Raw genomic sequence first — 19,936 nt, forward strand, 5'->3', positions numbered from 1 at the left:
GGTGAGAGAAGGAAATAAACACAGATGGAGGATGGTGTCTAGAGGAATGACCCTGAGGTCTTGTGCCTGATTCCACACTGTAGATGATATGGGGGCAATGAGAGGACTGGAGACATGGGCTTAGGACAAAGAGGCAGCAATGTGCAGGGACGTCCTGAGAACAAACTAATGGCTGTGCAGTGGGTGTCTGCATGATGCTCTGTAGGGCTAGGAGTGATCAGCCACATTTCAGGAGATGTCATCATAGAATTCCCAGGGGCCAAACCATATCCAACTACTTCATAAACCCAGATACCAAGAAAAGGCATAAAGACCTACAGGTGAGGAATGTAAGCACCCCTTCCTCTGATAGTTAAAATCACAAGATTTCCCTCATACTCACAGATGACATATTGGAGAGCAGAAAGGGGGAAAGGAGGTTGGCTACAAAGATGAATAACTTACCCCAAAGAGAGTTAACCTGAAAGAAATAGTTAAGCAGGAAGAGATGTCTTTAATTGGCATGGGAGATTAGAGCAGTTTTAAAATAAGATGCCGTGTTTCCCCCCCTGCATATCTGGGTGTGAAGTTTGTGGCATGACCTTGTTACGTTGCCATATGAATTGTCATTGCACCAAATTAAGTATGGGATTCAAGCAGTTCTTTTTCACACTTGATCTAAACAAATGGAAACCCTGTGGAGCAGATTACAGGATGATTCAGAGCAGGAAACACACTTTCACAAGGAAACAAGAATCATAAGGCCATGGTAATCGTGTGTAATGGGTTCACCCACGACTATTAAACAGAGGCCATTGTGGGATAAAAGCAGCTTCTATGACTCTTAATGGTTTTGACAACCTGAGAAACTTGAGTCAGCCTCACTCAGGTGATTTCAGGACTCCAATGGCTTTCCTCATGCCCCCGCCTTTTTTTTTTTTAAATCTCCTGACAGATGCTACTCTTTGCTTTTCGGTTCTTGGCTACTGCCTCTTTTTTTCCCTTAAAATGCACATACCTTAATTTAACACTGATTTAAAGCAGTTTTCCCCCATTTCTTTTTGGTCACCAAATTTTCCTCTGATTATTTCTTCCTACCTTGTTTTGAGTAATAATGTCTACCAGCAGGGAGAACTTATTATAAGATAGTTGTTTCTCATTCTTAATTGATCAAAGATAAAGAACAGTTCAATTTAGAACTTCTGGTCTGCTTATAGAGCTAGCCACTACCACTTCACTGCCTAAGGATATTCTAGGCTTACAGTTTCCCTTTATGCTCATTTATCACTTCCGAGACCTCCAAAATGGAGACACAGTAAACGAATAAGGCAGTACAGTACAGTTTGGGTGAAAGACGTGACTGGTTATTGAATGAGTTCATATCCTAGTTTTGTTTTTCACTTAGGCAAGATACTAAACTGAACCTCATTCATTTAAAAGATGTCGGAGGGGATGTGGAGAAAGGGGAACTCTCCTACACTGTTGGTATGAATGCAAGCTGGTGCAGCCACTCTGGAAAACAGTATGGAGGTTCCTAAAAAAGTTGAAAATAGAGCTACCATATGATCCACAATTGTACTACTGGGTATTTACCCCAAAGATACAAGTGCAGTGATCCGAAGGAGTACATGCAGCCCGATGTTTATAGCAGCAATGTCCACAATAGCCAAACTGTGGAAAGAGCCAAGATGTCCATCGACAGATGAATGGATAAAGAAAATGTGGTATATATATACAATGGAATATTACTCAGCCATCAAAAAGGAATGAGATCTTGCCATTTGCAACGACATGGATGGAACTGGAGGGTATTATGCTGAGCAAAATAAGTCAATCAGAGAAAGACATGTATCATATGATCTCACTGATATGAGGAATTCTTAATCTCAGGAAACAAACTGAGGGTTGCTGGAGTGGTGGGGGGTGGGAGGGATAGGATGACTGGGTGATAGACACTGGGGAGGGTATGTGCTATGGTGAGCACTATGAATTGTGTAAGACTGTTGAATCACAGACCTGTAACCCTGAAACAAATAATACATTATATGTTAAAGAAAAAAAAAAGAAGATAGTAGGAAGGGAAAAATGAAGGGGGGAAATCAGAGGAGGAGATGAACCATGAGAGACTATGGACTCTGAGAAACAAACTGAGAGTTCTAGAGGGGAGGGGGGTGGGGGGATGGGTTAGCCTGGTGATGGGTATTAAAGAGGGCATGTATTGAATGGAGCACTGGGTGTTATACTCAAACAATGAATCATGGAACACTAAAAAAACAACAAAAAAAGATAAGACTTTCTGCATTATTGTGGGAAAATTTAGATGGTTCAATATGTGTAACAGTGAGGAGGGGGAAGCTATTTAATTTCCAATATTTAGGGTTATTTTACCATAGTTTTATCTAACTCTAGCTCTGTAAACAAGAAGTTTCCAAATAAGAAAAAAAGGTAAAGTTAATAGTTACTTGAGAAGTTTGGGTAGATTCTTTGGTGGAATTCCTCCCAGAAAGTGAGAAAATGAATGACTCAAGTGAGTAACAAATGTTTCTCAAAGTAAGGTAGTTTCCAATTTTTTAACAAATCGGCTGATAGATCATTAAGCAAATTTGGGTGATAGACCGCTGTATTAGTTTCCAGGGCTGCTATAAGAAAGTACCAAAACTGAGTAGCTTAAACAACAGAAATTCATTGTCTCGTAGTTCTAGAGAAATCTGAAATCAAGGTGTCAGTAAGGCCATATTCTCTCAGATCTGTGGTGGAGAGTCCTTCCTTGCCTCTCCCAGCTTCTGCTGTGTCAGTAATCCTTGGCACTCCTTGGCTTTAGGTGAATCATTCCAATCTCTATTATCAGATGGCTATCTTCTTCCTGTGTCTTTACCTCATCTTCCTTCTGTGAGTGTTGGATCCAAATTTCGCCTTTTTATTTTTTTAAAAGATTTTATTTATTTATTTGAGAGAGAGGGCACAAGCACGAGCTGGGGGAGGGGCAGAGGAAGAGAAAGGGGGGACAAACAGACTCCCTACTGAGCAGGGAGCCCAATGTGGGGCTCAATCCCAGGACCCTGAGATCATGACCTGAGCCAAAGGCAGCCGCTTAATCAACTGAGCCACCCAGGTGCTCCTCCCCTTTTTATAAGGGCACCAGTCTTATTGGATAAGGGGCCCATCCTGTTCCAGCATGACCTTATCTTAACCAATTATACTTGCAACAACCCTATTTCCAAATAAGGTCACATTCTAATGTATTGGGAGTTAGAGCTTCAACATATGAATTTTGGGGGACACAATTCAACCCATAACAAGAAGAAAGAATTCTAGAGGAAAGAAATTGCTAACTCATAGCCAGAGAACCTTGGTAAGTTTGTATATTCTGTTTTCCTTTAGTCCCGAGTCAATAAAAATTGGGGGTTCAACCGAGGCTTTGGGTATTCATTGCTTGTTGGAGAGCTGTTTGGAGGCCGGGTAGGTCCATCAGAAGCATAATTCCTTTCCAGAGGTGGCTTGGCATATGGAGCTCACTAGGGGTAAAGGCAGTCGTAATGTGTAGGTGAGCCAGCAGGAGAGGTAGACAAGTCCAGACACAAGTTGAAAAGAACCTTTCTATTATGGACTCACTTGCCAACATATTATAGAAAGCAGTTCCTACTGGACCTAGGGAAAGCGCCTTCTCAATAGAATGTGACCTTCTCCTTCCAGAATCACAGATTTATGAATTTTCCTGTTGGTTTCTTTATTTTTATCTCCCTAGTTGCTCAGAGGAAAATCAGGGTAATTCTGACAGTAGAACTTTCAACCTAAGGCCTTTTATTGCTTCTGGGTTTGTGGTTTTGGGTATTACTCATACATTTACATCCACAAAGTAACCTTGAGTTGTTGAAATGTAGTCTTTAATTAATCAAGTAATCTAAGTAAAACCTTCCCTGTTAGGCATTTCTTGTATCATTTTTCCAGTGAATTTTGAAACTGGGTTTCCAATAATTTTCTGATCATGAAGGATCCTCTGGCTTCGGACTCACAGTAGAAAAGTTCGTGGAAAGCCTAGGGTGTTAACTTCTTTCTGGGCTGTATTCCAGCTGGTTTTAAATCACTCTGCTTGCTTTGGCTTTACCACATTCCCTCTTTATGTGGGTGTTATAGGAACCTTCACTAGTGTCCAGTAAAACTCACCCCTCGCCTCTCAATCTTGCTACAAAAGGTTGGAAAAAACCTGGTGGTAATCTTACCTTAAAACTCGGGCCAAAGGATAGACAGAGGTAACTGGAGGGGAAGTGAGGTGTGGTGGTCATTTTTCACACTTAACTGTTTGTGAGGAACAATCAGGAAAGAGCTCCACAGAGGGAATGGCCCTTATGTAGTGAGCCCTCTGGAGGAAATACGAGTCCCATGAGAATTCGAGGTTCACCTAGATGTTTAAGAAAGGATTAGTAATTCATGTGTGCTACCAGCCAAAGGCAAAAAGGAAGTTATTCTTGTGTGTGGGTGGCCAATGTCCATGGAGCTATGGGATTATCTGACAGAGATAAATAACAATGAAGAAAAACAAATGAGGGATTATTTCTAATCTATTATTTCTAATAGTAGACAGCTCTACTATTAAGACATCTAGGTAAGCAATGAGCACATAGGGGGATGTTCAAGTGTAGAGAGCATCACACCTCTCATAATATATTTTCATTAAAAAATTATTTTACCTCCCTTTTATAATTATGAAGGTAATACATGTACGTTGAAGAATAATCAGACTGTATGGGAAGAAAATTAAGGAACTTAGAAAAAATATAAACCTACCACAATTATTTTCATCATTGTGCATTACCTTCTAGTTTTTGTCTAATGCTTTCATTTGCCTTGAGTTGTAATCTGCTTAATATTAAATCATAAACATTTTCCCGTGTTGTTACATAGTCTTTATCATTCTCATTTTACAAGGCAATATACCAGTTCATCGTATTACGTCTGTTAAACCATTTTCCTATGGTGAGATATTAAGAAACATGTACTTTTATGGATAAGTTGAATTATATTCTTCATAGATGGTATTTTGATTCATTGCATTTGGGGGGAATACATTTTCTAGGAACAATCTTGGGTTCATTAGACATAAGAATTTATTAAAAATGAGAATTACCCAGTACCTGTTCCACCAGCCATTTGTAGAAGTTGATACCATGGAGTTGGTATTCAAAAAAAAAAAAAAGAAAGAGAGAGAGAGAGAGAGAGAGAGAAAGAAAGAAAGAAAGAAAGAAAGAAAGAAAGAAAGAAAGAAAGAAAGAAAGAAAGAAAGAAAGAAAAAAAGAAAGAAAGAAGGAAAGAAAAAAGAAAGGAATGAAAAGTGCTCTTTGGGTGTCAAAGAGAGTCAAAGAGAAATTTAAGGCGTTAGTAGAGAGATTAGTGACTATAATAACGTATTTCTGTGTTCTGGATAGGAAGGCATTCAGCATGGTCCGTACAAAATGAAGCCAGAATTAATTCCAAGTAGAAATGCAATTAACGTTAAGAAAACTTTTCTTGGCATTATAAACTAACACATGTACTTTTATATGCTGCAAAGTTGAAAAAAAGTTAAAATTCTGAAGTATTGAGGCCCCAGCTATAAAAAATTAAGGTTTTAAACTAGATTTATGAAAGTAAGAAAATATATGTTATGGTATGCTAAATGCTATTCTAAATAGTGCTGGCAAATGTTCAACTTCTGCCAATGTGAACAATTATTTTTGCTGGCCAAAACAGTTCAAACAAAAACAGAAGTAAGCCACCATTTCTTAACATAGTAAAGTTGAAAATTTCAAACATTTAATGGAAATTATTTTCACGTTTATTTCATTGGTATTCAAAGGAAGTAGTAGCAATTCCTTAAAAGTTTGTGTTTATAACAAAAGTAAATTGCTAGTGTAAAGTTATTTGGAGGTTAGAAGTATGATAAATGGAGACGGTTTAGAAAGAATCAAGTATATCTATTTTAAAAACATTATTATTAGCTTCTTCCTTCTTTGGCCCTCAGACTGTGTAAGGGTCTGAAAAGGATGCAGTGAGTGGACTACCAAATATTCGCTCTTTTTTCATGTTTAACAGAAACTGAATTGTTCTCAGTGACTTCCATGGATCCAGCTAAAATACTTCCCCAGACTTGCTCACAGTTTGGGGTAGTGGCATGACATTTCAGCTGATGAAATAATTGACAAAAATCTCCTAGATTCTACTTCTTTACTCTTCTTTCCTTCTTGTTCTTGCCTGGAAAGCACATAGTGAGGTTGAAGGTAACAGCCAACTGGACACATCCCACAGTAAGGATGAGGAATTAGGCTACGTAATGAGAATGAGGAGTGAAAAGGAAGTAGGATCCTGGGGCACTGATGGCACCATGGAGCCACTGGGCTGTTTGTCTCTGCACTTTTTTATGTGAGACAAATTATGCAAGGCTGTTTGGTTAAGCCACTGTCATCAGATTTCTGTTACATACAGTGCACACAAATGCTAAATGATGCAAAGCCCTTGATATAGCCTCTTTTTGTATCTTGTACTTTTTTTTTTTTTTTTAAAGATTTTGTTTATTTATTTGACAGAGAGAGATAGTGAGAGCAGGAACACAAGCAGGGGGAGTGGGAGAGGGAGAAGCAGGCTTCTGCAGAGCAGGGAGCCTGATGCGGGGCTTGATCCCATGACACTGGGATCATGACCTGAGCCAAAGGCAGACGCTTAATGACTGAGCCACCCAGGCGCCCTGTATCCTGTACTTTTATTTACAAACTATCCATAATGGATAATAATGTGCTTAATGGTTTTTGTCCTCAAATACTCTTGAGTTATTAATTACATTAATGACAATATTTGTAAAGCATTCTCTCTTGCTCATCATTGTATTAAATGCTTATAAGTTTCTGACACATTGTGTGCACTTAATAAATATATATTTCCAGGTAATTTGGAAAGCTGTTTTGATTCCAAAATGCACACCCACACACCCACACCCCCCCCACACACATGCACATCTTTACATAAATGTATGTATGTGCAAACATTCTATATAAGTTATGTGTTTTAAAACACTTCTATGGCTTTGAAATACTTAGATATTAAAGAAACACTCTATGAGAATAATTGTCACTATTTCTTTTCCAACTAGGTTTTGTATATTACTGTAATGATGGACATTTATGTGTCTCACTGAACTCTAAGGTCTTAGGGAAATGTAAGGGAACTGATGTGGCTGAAAGGGAGATAAGGAAACAGTGACTTTAAATCTCCAGCAGCATTTGTCAGGCCACCTGAATAAGCATTCTGTAAAAACAAAACAAAACAAACACACAGGATTTTAAACTCAAGGAACTTTTGGAAATACAGCATGTTACACCATCTTTTTCCTGGTGATTTATGGGTCCATTAAAGTTGCCTACAGTAGAGAAATCTGTTTACAATTGTGTAATCTGGCATTTTCCAATCTTATGTGCCATGAAACCCTTCTATTCAAGTTATTCCTATTAATAATGCCCAGTGGAAATACTTCTGTGACACATACTCTGGGAAACCCTGCAATATAGGGACCAGAAACATGAAAAATCACCATTATTCTGTGGTATTGATCTAGATTTTTTAGTGCAATTGGTTAGTAATCAGCAATAAAACATATGACTTTTGGAAAAGAGAAGAAAAATGAAGCCTTTTACAGAAGACCGAAATACCTAGTTTACTATAAAGGTGAGACATTTATTTTGTTCCTCATTTTAGCTCTGGTGGCCAGAGTATCTATGTGTAACACAAATGTGTTCAATAAGTTCTTATTGATGGAAGGAAGGCTTCATGGGAGGAAGGATTGATGGAGAGAGGGTAATGAATCTCATGGGATACCAGTATTCTAGAGAAACACCCTGGGGAAGCTGCCTAAGAGCCATGGTTTGATAAGCTTTCTGGAGACTTGAACATGCCTCACATATTGCTTTTTCTCCAAATTCTCATTGCTTAAAATTTTGAGTTTTGCGCCAATGACAGAAAATACGTGTACTTGATATCTGTCAATCAGAATTTTCTCAACATAGTACTCCAAGCAACTACTACCAGTTGATTGGCATAAGCAAGAGAGCTAAAATCATTTCTAATATAATAGCTGCCATCCCTAATGTAAGCCTTAATATTCCTTTTTCCCCAGTCAAGTAACTTATACTTATTTCATAATCACTAGCCTCATGCCCCTAGCATTATCTGAAGACAGATTATTTACTTTTTCCCTCAAGTACTATTGTGGTGGTTTTAAAATGACCACAAATTTCATATTTATCTTCACTAGATGGAAGATAATTCCTTGTCCACCTAATGTGGGCTGGGGTAGACTTAGTGAATCTCTTCTAATGCAAAGAATATAATGAAAGTGATGGTGTGAGACTTGAAAGACAGGATATAAAAGACACTGTGACTTCCTGCTTATTTTTTCTCTTTCTCTTTCTATTTCTACTTTTCTCAAGCTCAGATAATTCACTGTGGAGGAAGCTAGTAGCCAGGCTAGAAGCCCATGTGGTGAGGAACTGAGGCATCCCACAGACAGCCATGTGAGTGAACAATCTGAAAGTGGCACCTTCAGCCCCAGTCGAGCCATCAGATGAAACTGCAGTATCAGCCAGTATCCTAACTACAACCTCCTGAGAGGCTCTGAGCCAGCGCCCCCCAGGTGAGTGACTTCTGGTCTCCTGACCCATAGAAACTAAGCAATACATGATTCCTATTTAAACCATTAGCCTTCCTAATGGTTTAAATAGGAATTTTAGGAGTTAGGAGCTTTAGGATAATATTTAATATATAAATGGATAACTAATTCAGCAATTTGAAGAACTTTTAAAGAACTAGGACTCATTTACAGCCGCTTTTAAAACCCACCCTCCTCTACTCCCAATTTCTCCACTTCAGTATGACCAAGTTAGCTAGTTTCCATCAATTCCTGTTTTTTTGTTTTTCTTTCTTTCTTCTAAAGCAAATGTCAGAAAGTTCTTTTAATACATGGCCAGATAGTAAATATTTTAGGCCTTGTGGGCAATGTGGTTTTTGTCACAACTACTGAACTCTGCCCTTGTAGCATGAAAGCAGCTGTAGATAATATTTAAATGAATGAGTATGGCTGTGTTCTAATAAAAGCTTATCTGTGGACACTGAAATTTGAATTTCACATAATTTTCACATCATGAAGTATTATTCTCCTTTTGATTTTTTTTCAACCACTTAAAAATGTAAAAATCATTCTTAGCTTATAGGTCACTTAAACCCAGGCAGTGGGCCAGATTTGGCCCATGGGTATAAGTTTGCTGATTCTTGTATTAATAGAATTCTTGATATTTAACTGTCACATAGTGCCCAAAATAAATACATATTTCAGACAATAATCATGTGACCAAATTATGGTTAAGGGGATGTAGGTGAAAATGATGTGTGCAAATTCTGAGTCATGCTCTTAAGGGAAGTGGTGGACTTCCCTACCCTTCCCCCACCTTTATTCCCTTTTCCACTTCTCATTGGCTACAGTGAAGATCATCTTGGACCATGTAGATGACAGAAATGTCCTTGGGATGGTGGAACAAACAGAAAGAGCCAGCATTTCTAGCTTTGGATCATGTTGAGTCATACTGTTATAAGGGTGAGAAATAGACTATGTTTTTAGATCCCTTTCACACCTCATCAAATGTTAGTTCTCACTAATTTAGCTGGTTAGTCTTTGGCTACCATCTCTTAAGTAATAACGTTAATGTGTTATACGTTCAAGAATCACTGCAGACAGTGGTTAACAGCTATGTGTGGAATTAAAATTCATTCTAGGTTACTTATCAAGTCAGAGTAGCCTGGACATAGGATAGCTTTAACTTTTTTAAAAACCCAGAATTTCTAAAAAATTGCAGGTATTTGCCTTTTCTTCTGATTGTTGATTTCCTGCAATTGGACCTGAACAAATGTGCCTTTGTATCCCTTTTCTCCCACTTCTATCATATTATGGCCAAGAGTGGAACATTATTAATCGAGAGAAACATAAACAGTTCACTCTTTATAATCCCTGAGGAAGAATTAATTCATATTGTCCTTTGTGGAGCTTATTTATATAAATGAATGGGTTTAAAATCCACCCCCCCCCCCAAGATCCCATGGTTCTATGGATCTTCTCATTCATATCACTGAAAGAAAATGTAGTCATAATAGATATACTTATTTTGTAAACACTTTTTTATTTTCCATAGCAGAACTTGGGGGTCCCAGGCTGTGAACCACAGTGAACAAAAATCCCACAGCCAAAGTCTGCAAACCACTATGAGAATCATCAGCCATCACTTGGCAGCACCAAAGCATCAGGCATTGTCCAAACACAATTGTTTGAGTTCTTGTGCCGACACAGTGTTTCCCATTCATCCGCCCACCGTGCCCCCCTCCACCCCCCCGCACCGCCACCCCTTCTCTCCCTGCCAAAAACCCAACTCGGTTTAAGTAGGCACAAGCTTTCAAGTCCTGGCTGTTAGTGTCCCCAAGAGATTTCAGGGAGATGCACCCTTGGCTGAGGGTTAGAGCCAGAGGTCAGGCAGTGAAGGGAACAGTGTCTGGGTTTTGAGAACAGCTGGAGCTTCGGAGGGAGAAAAGCAGTTTGGCAAATGAGGAAAGAATGTACTTGTCACTTCAAGAGGCAAGAAACTTGGATTTCTCTCCTGCTTCTGCCAGCAAGTGTTTATTGGAAAGGAGAGTGGTGGTGATGGCAGGTGAGTTTTGCTTAGGACTTGATGGAATGTTTCATGTTTATTTTACCTTTTCAAAGAGCAGATAAATGTACAAATCCCACAGTATAACTATTCTGAATTCTGCTCTTGTTTTTATTGGATAAGTGAGTGTTGTTTTCAGAGTTATTTTTAAGAATGCTGCCCCTGGCCCATTTTGAAACTCTGCTTGCTTTCCTTGTATGTGAGCTAATATTTGTTGTAGGGATTTTGGAGAAAAGTAGCAGAGGGTATTAAATGGAAGGTGAAGGCCTAAGGGAGAAAAAATGCTGTTCTGAGAACATAAGCTGAATTTATGGATGGGGGAATCAGATGGGCCTGTTCAGACAAAATAGGGACGTGTTAGCTGATACCAAAGGTGAGCTTATGAAAAGTTTGATTGATGAAGTTGGGGGCAAATAAAGTTTTTAAGATGTCATATTCTTTGGTTGTGTCTTGAGTTCTCTGATTTTCTTGGATTCTTATGGAAATGGATAGAACAACAGAGACTATTTTCTCTCTCTGAATTCCCCTTGTTAGACTTGGAAAGTGTCACCTAATTTTAAGTATCACTTACAAAATGAACAAGAAGTTCAATATTAATATTCAAAAAATAATAATTGTTACCATCTTAAGGTCTCTTATCTCCCTTTCTCAATTCCCAACATTTTTGTCTACTTCAGGATTCTTCTTTTAACTGTATCTGCTGTGTTTTTCTTTTGTTTTTGTTGTTGTTGTTGTTGTTTTTTAATTTGGCAGTGAGAAAGTTTGTTAGCTAGGTTTGGGGGCACAAATACATCTAAAGTTAAAATAGGGAATCAGTGGGAGTATTGGAAGGGCAACAAATATTTCTTGAGTTCTGTCTGTGTGACAGACCCCTGTACTAGTTCCTTTTCTTGTAAGAATCTGTGAAGTATAAAATATTATGCCCCTGTTAAAGAAAGGGAGACTGAGGCTCATAAAGGTCCTCATAAATTGCCTGATATTATCTGATGTTCTGTTAAATGGTAAAGTCAAGGTATCTGGATTTAAGCATGATTTTTATTCTGAAGTCCATATTATTTCCACTGCCACACTTTTTCTACATGATAAAAATCTGGGTTTATTATGTTTAAATTGATTAATCACTAAAAACTGATTGGTCACAAGTAATCTGTATATTACTCTTCTCTTGCTAGTGCGTTGTGATTCTAGGTAATGAGACTTAGTTGCAAGGATGCAAGGGACCACAGAGTCTTCAACTATATAGTCCCTTTGTCCCCAAATTTTCCCCAACTAGTAGTACTTCTTGAGAGAAAAATAATACACCATGGTCTATTTGTCACTAACCACAGTGAATTTCCTGGCCTGGCAAGGTTCATGCAAGCCAATTCAGAGGTATGGTCTCCTCCACATCAAACTGTGTGGTAGCCTAACCTTTAACTTGGGTACTCCTCTCTGAGGCCAAAGTGCCAGGTTTCACTCAGCATCCATAGAATGAATCGTAGCAACTGTTTTCAAAGTATCTTTTGGGCTGCTCTTCTTAGAAGGGGCTTGTGAGCAAAGCAGGAACTTAGAATTTCATAGACTCCTTCCCAGCACAAGAACAGACAATGGGCATGTGAAGAAGTCAGTGAACTTCAGGGAATATCCTTGTAGCAACATCTTTCGCAGTCTTCTTTCTCCATTCACCAGTATCAAGAACATCACCAGTGGGTTGATGTATTGTTGTTTTTCTTTTTAATTTTTAATTTTTAAAAATGTTTAAATATTATTTCCTTATCTATTAATTAGATTTTTCATTTTAATTCCAGTATAGTTAACATACAGTGTTATGTTAGTTTCAGGTGTACAATATAGTGATTCAACACTTCCAGTCAACACACGATGCTCATCACAAGTGCCCTCCTTCATCCCCATCACCTATTTCACCCATTCCCCCCACCCACCTCCCCTCTGGTAACCATCAGTTTGTTCTCTAGAGTTAAGAGTCTGTTTCTTGGTTTGTCTATCTTTCTCTCTCTTTTTTTCCTTTACTTGTTTGTTTTGTTTCTTAAATTCCATGTATGAGTGAGAGCATATGGTATTTGTCTTTCTTTGACTGACTCATTTTGCTTAGCATTATACTCTCTAGTTCCATCCATGTTGCTGTAAATGGCAAGATTTCATTCTTTTTATGACTGAATAATATTCCATTGTACATATATACCACATCTTCTTTAGCCTTCATCTATCAATGGACATTTGGGCTGCTTCCATATCTTGGCTATTGTAAATAATGCTGCAGTAAACATAGGAGTGTATGTATCCCTTTGAATTAGTGTTTTTGTATTTTGGGGATAAACACCCAGATTGCTGGACTGCAGGGTAGTTCTATTGTTAACCTCTTGAGGAACTTCCATACTGTTTCCCACAGTGGCTGCCCCAGTTTGCATTCCCACCAGCAGTACACAAGAGTTCCTTTTCCTCCACATCCTTGCCAACACTTGTTATTTCTGTGTTTTTTATTTTAACCATTCTGACAGATGTAAGGTAGTTTTACTGTAGTTTTGATTTGCATTTCCCTGATGATGAGTGATGTTGAGTATCTTTTCATGTGTCTGTTGGCCGTCTATATGTCTTCTTTGGGGAAATGTCTGTTCATGTCTTCTGCCTGTTTTTTAATTGGATTACTTAGTTTTTTTGGTGTTGAGTTGTATACATTCTTTATATATTTTGGATACTAAACCTTTATCAGATATGTTATTTGCAAATATCTTCTCCCATTCAAAAGGTTGTCTTTTAGCTTTGTTGGTGGTTTCCTTTGCTGTGCAGAAGCCTTTTATTTTGATGTAGTCCCAATAGTTTATTTTTGCTTTTATTTGTCTTGCCTCAGGAGACATATCTAGAAAGATGTTGCTATGGCTAATGTCAGAGAAATTACTGCCTGTGCTCTCTTATAAGATTTTTATGGTTTCATGTCTCATATTTAGGTCTTTAATTCATTTTGGGTTTATTTTTGTGTATGGTAGAAGAAACTGGTCCAGTCTTATTCTTTTGCATGTAGCTGTCCAATTTTCCCAATATCATTAGTTGAAGAGACTGTCTTTTTCCCATTGCATATTATTTCCTCCTTCATTGAAGATTGACCAAATAATTGTGGGTTTATTTCTGGGTTTTCTATTATGTTCTATTGATCTATGTGTCTGTTTTTGTGCCAGTACCATACTGTTTTGATCACTACAGCTTTGTAATATAACTTGAAGTCTAGAACTATGATACCTCCAGTTTTGTTTTTCTTTTTCAAGATTGCTTTGGCTATTCAGGGTCTTTTGTAGTTCCATACAAATTTTAGGGTTGTTTGTTCTAGTTCTGTGAAAAATGCTATTGGTATTTTGATAGAGATTGCATTAAATCTATAGATTGCTTTGAGTAATGTAGGTATTTTAACAATATTCTTTCAGTCCATAAGCATGGAATATCTTTATATTTCTTTGTGTCCGCTGATGTATTGTTTTGAGTGTCTACTTTGTGCTAATCATGGTGAGAATATTAATAATTTTTAGAAATTAGAAAAATACTTAACTCTCAGAGATTGTCACTTTGCTGTGTTCACAAATATAGTAGTCAACACAAATACTGCCTAAGGAGTCGCTCAACCACTATAGAAATGTAGAAGTATTTCTTATAATCCAGGATGTTTAATTAATCAGAAATCTTATTTTCCAGGCATTCTGAGTAATCAATACTTCCTATCATTTGCACTATGACACATCTGGGTTGTTCAGTACACTTTATTCTGAATCTTTAACATTATGTGAGATATATACAATAAATATGCATTTAAATAGTCACAGCAGTGATCATAATAAATTCCAAGTGGGGATGGTGTGCTCTAATTCTCATGAATTGAGGGATAATACTTCTATATTATTGTTTTCTATAGCGAGACCTAAACACAGCTGCATGTGTCTGGCAATTTAAAAGTTTCAGTACACTGGGGCACCTGGGTGGCTCAGTCAGTTAAGCATCTGACTCTTGATTTTGGCTCAGGTCATGATCTCAGGGTCTCATTGATTGAGCCCCACATTGGTCTCCACACTCAGTGGGGAGTCATCTTGAGATTCTCTCCCTCTCCCCCTGCCCCTCCTGCTGCATGCTCTCTCTCTCTCCCCGTCTCTCTCTAAAATAAAAATAAATAATCTTTTTTAAAAGTTCCAACAAACTAATCCTTGATAATAATACTTATTTCTCTTAAGGATTAAATAACTGGAAGTTTAATTTTGCAACTACATTTAAAAATAGCATATATCATATAGAATTGCTGATATGGGTACAGTAGAACTTTGATATTAAATCTACTGGATAAAATATGTAAAAAGATTTGTCTCTTGACCAAACTGTACTTATAGGGCAAAGTGGATCAGAGGAGTTATCCAGGGTAACACAACTCTACAGGCTCACATTGCTGTTGCTTTATTGTAAAACTGAATCTATTATAATAGATATACTTTTATGTGTCTAAAATTGAAGAACCTGTTTATAGATATTATACTCCAATGTGTTAGTTATTCACTGAATTATTAAATAAAAGAATATTTATTAAAGGACTATTTTTAATAGGTTTCCTAGTTTGGGAGAAGATAATTTGCAAATGGTATATCTGATAAGGATATAAAGAACTTATATAAAGAATTTGCACAACTTAACACACATAAAAAATCGAATTAAAAAATAGGCAGAGGGCGCCTGGGTGGCTCAGTTGGTTAAGCGACTGCCTTCAGCTCAGGTCATGATCCTGGAGTCCCTGGATCGAGTCCCGCATCGGGCTCCCTGCTTGGCGGAGAGTCTGCTTCTCCCTCTGACCCTAACCCCTCTCATATGCTCTCTCTCATTCTCTCTCTCTCAAATAAATAAATAAAAACTTTAAAAAATAAAAATAAAAAAATAAAAAAATAAAAAATAGGCAGAGCTTAACTATACTTCAATTAAAAAACATGGGCAGAGGACCTGAAGAGGTATTTCTCCAAAGAAGACATACAGATGGCCAACAGACACATGAAAAGATGCTCAACATCATTAATCATCAGGGAAATGCAAATCAAAACCATGATGAGATATCACCTTACACCTGTCAGAATGGCTGGAAAAAAAAGACAAGAGATAAGTGTTGGCAAGGGTGTGGAGAAAAGGGAACCCTTATGCAGTATTGGTGGGAATGTAAATTGATGCAGCCACTGTGGAACATAGTATGGAGGTTCCTCAAAACATTAAAAATAGAAATACCATATGATCCACTAGTTCTACTACTGGGTATTTACCCAAAGAAAACAAAACACTAATTTGAGAAGATATATGCACTCCCATTTTTATTGCAGCATTATTTACAATAGCCAAGATATGGAAGCAACCCAAGTATCCACCAATAGATGAATGCATAAAGAAGATGTGGATATATACACAATGGAAAATATTACTCAGCCATAAAAAGAATGAAATCTTGCCATTTGTGATAACGTGGGTGGATCTAGAGGGTATTATGCTAAGTGAAATAAGGCAGAGAAAGACAAATACCACATAATTCCACTTATATGTGGAATCTAAGAAACAAAACAAAGCAGAACAGACCCATAAATACAGAGAACAAACTGATGGTTGCCAGAGGGGAGGATGATGGGAGGATGGACAAAATGGATGAAGGGGAGTGGAAAGTGCAGGCTTACAGTTATGGAATGAATAAGACATGGGAATAAAAGGTACAGCATCGGAGGGGATAGTGTCAATGGTATTGTATTAGCATGGTATGGTAACAGATGGTAGCTACACTCACGGTGAGCATAGCATCAGGTATAGACTTGTTGAATCATTATGTTACACATCTGAAACTGATATAGCATTGTGTGTCAACTATACTTCAATTTATTTATTTTTTTTAATTTTTTAATTTTTTAAAGATTTTTTAATTTATTTGACAGAGAGAGATACAGCGAGAGAGGGAACACAAGCAGGGGGAGTGGGAGAGGGAGAAGCAGGCCTCCCGCGGAGCAGGGAGCCCGATGCGGGGCTCGATCCCAGGACCCTGGGATCATGACCTGAGCCGAAGGCAGATGCTTAACAACTGAGCCACCCAGGCGCCCCCTATACTTCAATTTAAAAAAATATATAAATGTTGGGTATATCAAGTAGTCAAAACCAAGTCTGGGCTTTTCTAGGACTCTGGATTACCACCAAATGTGGTCTGGACCTCGCCTTTTGGCCTAGGTACTCAGTTTTGTTAATGCTTGAATTTCCTGTCATCCAGGAAACAGAGCTTAGCAAATCCACCAAAGCTTTGTGTATAGCGGCATAGCAGAGAGATTAACCATGTGGGTTGCTGGAGATAGATTGCTTGATTAAACCTTGACTTTGCTTTTTACTAGATTTTGAACTTGGTCACAGTATTTGACCTCTGAGTCTCAGTGTCATCATCTGGAAAAGGTAGGGTAATAATAGTACCTCATATATTACGATTGTAGTGAAATAATGTGAATAAAATGTGAAGTGTGAATGAAATGATGCTTCTCAAGCACTTAGCCCATTTCTGGCAATACTAACCACTCAGTAAATGTTAGATGGCTACAATTATGTTGTGGATTTTCATCGTTTTGTTATTATCATGACTATTTTTATTATGTAAAGCAGAAAGTTAATATATAAATTTATAATAAAACGTAGTATAGTACCTGGAATGCTTGGGTAGCCTCTCAGTAGTACTTAATTTCTTGGTTTAAGGATAATTTAGATATAGAACCGGTAGTTAGAAAGCTGTCTGATTAATGAGGTCAGAACAGATGAACATAGGGGAAGGGAAGGAAAAATAAAATAAGATAAAAACAGAGAGGGAGGCAAACCATAAGAGACTCTTAACTATAGGAAAAAAAAACTGAGGGTCGCTAGAGGGGAGGTGGGTGGGGGGAAGGGATAATTGAATGATGGGCATTAAGGCGGGAACTTGATGTAATGAGCACTGGGTGTTATATGCAACTGAGGAATCACTAAATTCTACCCCTGGAACTAATAATACACTATATGTTAACTAAATTGAATTTAAATAAAAAATAAAGATTAGCTTATATACAAATTAAAGCCTAATTTTTTTGTTTATTTGTTTTGTTTCATTTTTTGCTTTTAGCTGCCATTACCTCACCTTAACATAGTAATCTCTGGTTATCCCTGCTGGTAGAATGCTGATTGGCCACTATATTTATTGAGGTGAAATTCATATAACATAAAGTTAACCATTTTAGAGTGTATAATTTATTGGCACTTACTATATTCATAAGGTGCAAACGCTTCCTCCTAGTAGTTACAAAACATTTTTATCACTCCAAATAAAACCTCATACCCAGTAAGTAGTCACTCCCTATTTCCTGCTCCCCCTAGCCCCAGGCAACCACCAATCTACTTTCTGTCTTTTGGGATTTATTTATTTTGGATATTAAATGTAGATGGAGTCATACAATATGTGACCTTTTATATCTAACTTCTGTCATTAAGCCTAATATTTTTGAGGTTCATCTGCACTGTAGCCCGTATAGGTACTCCATTTCTTTTTATGGCTGAGTAATATTCCGTTGTATGTATAGACAATATTTTGTTTATCTGCTTATCTGTTGATGGTCTTTGATTAATTTTTAAAAGTAGAAAATTACTTAATAAATACAGCCCAGTAGAAAGATACTTTCTTTTTTTTTTTTTTTAAGATTTTATTTATTTATTTGAGAGAGAGAATGAGATAGAGAGAGCATGAGAGTGGGGAGGGCCAGAGGGAGAAGCAGACTCCCTGCCGAGCAGGGAGCCCGATGTGGGACTCGATCCCAGGACTCCAGGATCATGACCTGAGCCGAAGGCAGTCGCTTAACCAACTGAGCCACCCAGGCGCCCAAAAGATACTTTCAACATGGGATTCAAAAGTGAAAATGTTAGGATCATGAAACATAAGTGCTACATTTACCTAGCAACCATTGGATCTCCAGTGACTAGTACAGAATGTGACACACAGGAGGGACTCAATAGATATTTATTCTATGCACGAATGAATAAACTACTGTAGTATGATGTTAAAAACTGACTTATAGGTAGAATCAGTGCTCCCCATTGCACAAAGCAGAGGGTGAGGGAGCTCATTGATAGAGTCCCTGCAAGCCAGCCATAGAGGCACAGAGCAGTAGGGAGAAAGGGATCTGGAGGGGCAAACTAAGAAAGCCATCATATGCACCAAAAGTCACTCACGTCAGAGAGGGGCAAGTAGCTGCATCTCTCATCTTATCAGGGCCATAGAAGAATGAGTGATGAGTACCATACACTTACCCATGCTTGTGCTTTCCTCCATTAAACCTTACATTCTGGTTATAATACAGGAAAGCCAAAAAAGTAATATATAACAACTAATGATTTTAATTAGTATACAGTTACAATTTTGGAAATTGCTGAAATTTAAGATCCACGGAGTGACAGTAATGATGCTAAATTTTAAGAAAAATTGAAACTTGCCACACTATATATATCATATGCCCTAGATCTGATTGCAAAGAAGTAAAATAAACTTTATAGAAACTGTGCCAGTTTAAGGAGTCTGGGAAAGGATCCTTGCTGAAAGAGCTCACCACGCATTTGCAAACATAAATCAACTTTAAGACAAAATTTTCCTTGAATGTGGTAGTTGAAGAATGAATTTTCTTTGTTAGCCTATTTATGAGCATAATCAGAATACTTTCACCACCCAAAGCACCATTTAGTTATTCTCAAGATTATAATGAATTTACTCTGCTTCAGGATTGCTTTATGTCCTACATGCTATCATTTTTTTTTAAATCTGGGAGTAATACTTTTATCTGGCTAGCATAATTCAAGATTGGAACATAAGTGCTTATGCATAGTTTTCAATAATAGTTTTGTGATTTATGGACTTGCCAGGAATTAGATGAGGTCTTCACACCCAGCAGTTTGACATATTTTATTAAACAATATAAAAAATTAAGAGGTGGGGAGACAGAAACATATGTGAGTAGAAGACAGGAAAGTAAGTTCTATGAGGAATGGCTAAAGCAATGAATATAATTTAACTTAAAGAAGGGGTATTTGAAGAAAATGCTGACTAACTGGATCTTTCTCTTTATTGAGCACATGGGATAATGAACTTAATCAGTATAAGTTAAGAATATGAATACTGGATTCGAAGAGACTTAGGTGAGAGTCCCATCTCCAAACACTTATTAGCAGTCTATATAACTTTGGGCAGTTTCCTTAAC

The 19,936-nt window shown here is 37.6% G+C and overlaps 1 long non-coding RNA gene across 2 annotated transcripts in view; it reads left to right on the plus strand.

Annotated features, from left to right (window-relative positions):
* Window positions 1–19,936, plus strand: part of LOC118010464 — an 85,448-nt gene that overhangs the window by 53,667 nt on the left and 11,845 nt on the right. For both annotated transcript variants that reach the window (XR_004679210.1, XR_004679209.1), the window contains one exon: window positions 8,433–8,635. This is a non-coding gene — a long non-coding RNA (uncharacterized LOC118010464). The remainder of the gene's footprint in view (window positions 1–8,432; window positions 8,636–19,936) is intronic.

The sequence above is a fragment of the Mirounga leonina genome, unplaced genomic scaffold (genome assembly GCF_011800145.1).
Source record: "Mirounga leonina isolate KUSES-001 unplaced genomic scaffold, KU_Mleo_1.0 Mir_129, whole genome shotgun sequence".
Classification (NCBI taxonomy): Eukaryota; Metazoa; Chordata; class Mammalia; order Carnivora; family Phocidae; genus Mirounga; species Mirounga leonina.